Here is a 2,409-nt window from a genome sequence, read left to right as displayed (position 1 = left end):
CATGCACAGAAAGCACGGGTACTTGGTGAACCCGGACTGCTGTCCCAACAAAATACAAAAAAAAAAAAAAAAATGGCGCATCATCATCATCATCATCCCTGTTTCCAATTTTTCTTCTCTTTTCTCCTTCTAGTTCACTTTTTCTTGACCTCCTCCTCTTCTTACTTATCTTTTCCTTCTTCTTCCTCCTATTCCTCCTCCTCTTCTCATTTGCTAACCTCACTTTAAGGTCTTCCTTCTCTTCTTACTCTACCTCGCTCCCTTGGTATTGCTTTTCCTCCTCCTCCTCCGACTCTTAGATTCGAGTAGATTGTAGCAACAACAAACAGCCTAGTTAGGACCAAGAGGTCTGTTGCAGTTTGCTTTTCCTTTGTACTCCTCCTCCTGCTCTTGGCTTTCGTATTCCCTTGAGTGTTCTGCAAGGCAAATCTTCGTGAGAGAGCATTTGTGTTTTCTTAGGGCGTGCTATTTGGGGGGAGAGAGAGAGAGAGAGAGAGAGAGAGAGAGAGAGAGAGAGAGAGAGAGAGAGAGAGAGAGAGAGAGAGAGAGAGAGAGAGAGAGAGAGAGAGAGAGAGACATTATGTTAAGCCACACACACACACACACACACACACACACCAAAGATCGGTACTATAAGCACTGTGCTTCTCCGTAAGGGAACGGCTGGCTATCTCGAAAGAGACCCGCAGCAGACCAAGAGGTAAATGAATGACACACACACACACTGTTCTTCTTTCCTTTCCTGTCGTCGTCGCTCCTGTTCTTCTTTCCTTTCGCTCCTGTTTTTCTTTCCTCTCCTGTCGTTCAGCAGCACGTTCCTCACGCAGAATGTTCTGCTGCTGTAGCACAAACTTACCAATATCATCGCCAGAGAAACCCAAACTCACTGATTGAGCTTTTAAAGCTTCCAAATCTGAGAGAGACATGTTGAGGAGAAGTACAGGCAAATGATTAAATAGGAAGTATAAACTATACCTGGCAACAATGCACAGACGTACAGTTATAAGGCTGCGAAAGTGCAACACTGTAAGCCGTCCTTGGAGAACAACAATATAGTAGTTACCCCTATAAATCAAAAGAAAATTAGTAACAACCGGCAACGATACTCGACGAAGGTATAATAACCAACCTATTCGTCGATAAGCAATCAACAACTCACTGGACGCAAGTTGGAAAACACAATGGTTATGGCAACCAGATCACTCTTCCATCAACGGTCAAACAACCAATACAACACTGTGGAAAGAGTAATACCTCGCTTACGGGACTCAAACAACGAGGGCGCTCTCAAGGCGACCTATAAACCATCCACTCACTGAGAAACTGATCACAATTCTATCCTGGCGAGGTCGCCACAAATGTAAAGGCTTAGAGATTGCGAGAGATACGTTCGCATCCAATGCCGAAGGTTCAGAATAGAAAATGGTAGGTATCTCAGGAAGTGGGAAGGCAAACACTTGCTAACTTAACCTTAGGTTTTAACAAGTTAATAACACTGACATAACTCCTCCAACACGTACAGTAATCTAACCGTCTAGCATCCTCTCCACACAAATGATACTACTTAAATAGTAATCACATTACAGGCAGCTAAGAAAAGAGCACGAATAAACACGGGAGAGGAATGATAGAGAAGGTTAGACTTGCCTGGTGCGGAGTCGTATACACGGAAGTCAATCAGGACAACCAAGGATACTGTGCACACAATCACCACAAAGGTGTAACAAAAATCAATAATGAACTCCCCAAACACGTAACAGTGATATAACCAGCTATTAAACCTCACCATAGTATTTCAAGTATAGCAACAACACAGCCTTTAGGCCAACACTGGGGGGAGATTAAATAGAACAAGGTTAAAGATCACCTGGTGTGGGGTCGTGACAGTAGCACAGATGTAACGTAGCACAGCTCAAGACGAGACCAGCGGCGGCAGGATAAGAAGTCCGTCCCCTCTCTATACAGCGGCTTGAACAGGCAGAGAGAGACGGACGTTATTACACGCCTGAAAAACACCAATCTCTTCTGCAATCGAAACAGAAGGAGAGGCAGACGAGTGGCGAGAAACGTCCCTGTCATCATTACGAGAGTGAGACAGAACATACCAGTGGTGGAGAAGGAGTACAAACATTTTGAGGTGCCGCGAGCGTCTTATAGCCTGTCCTCTTTACTCCTCTCCAATGTGACCTCCCTTAGCAACAAGATCGAGGAATTAATGGTGACGGTCAGGTCCACTGGTGCTGGTGTGGTGGCCATTACGGAGGCGTGGTAAATAGTTCCTGAGATCTGCAACATCGATAACTATGAACTATTTCACCATCCCAGGACTAATAGCCGCTCCGACCTCACTCCTTCACACCTTCAGGTCGACACCCCCGAGGGAATGGAGGCCCTGTGGGTGAGGGTCAC

The sequence above is a fragment of the Eriocheir sinensis genome, unplaced genomic scaffold (genome assembly GCF_024679095.1).
Source record: "Eriocheir sinensis breed Jianghai 21 unplaced genomic scaffold, ASM2467909v1 Scaffold901, whole genome shotgun sequence".
In the NCBI taxonomy this organism is placed as follows: Eukaryota; Metazoa; Arthropoda; class Malacostraca; order Decapoda; family Varunidae; genus Eriocheir; species Eriocheir sinensis.
The sequence above is the reverse complement of the archived record's forward strand: the minus strand, read 5'-3'. Positions refer to the sequence as shown.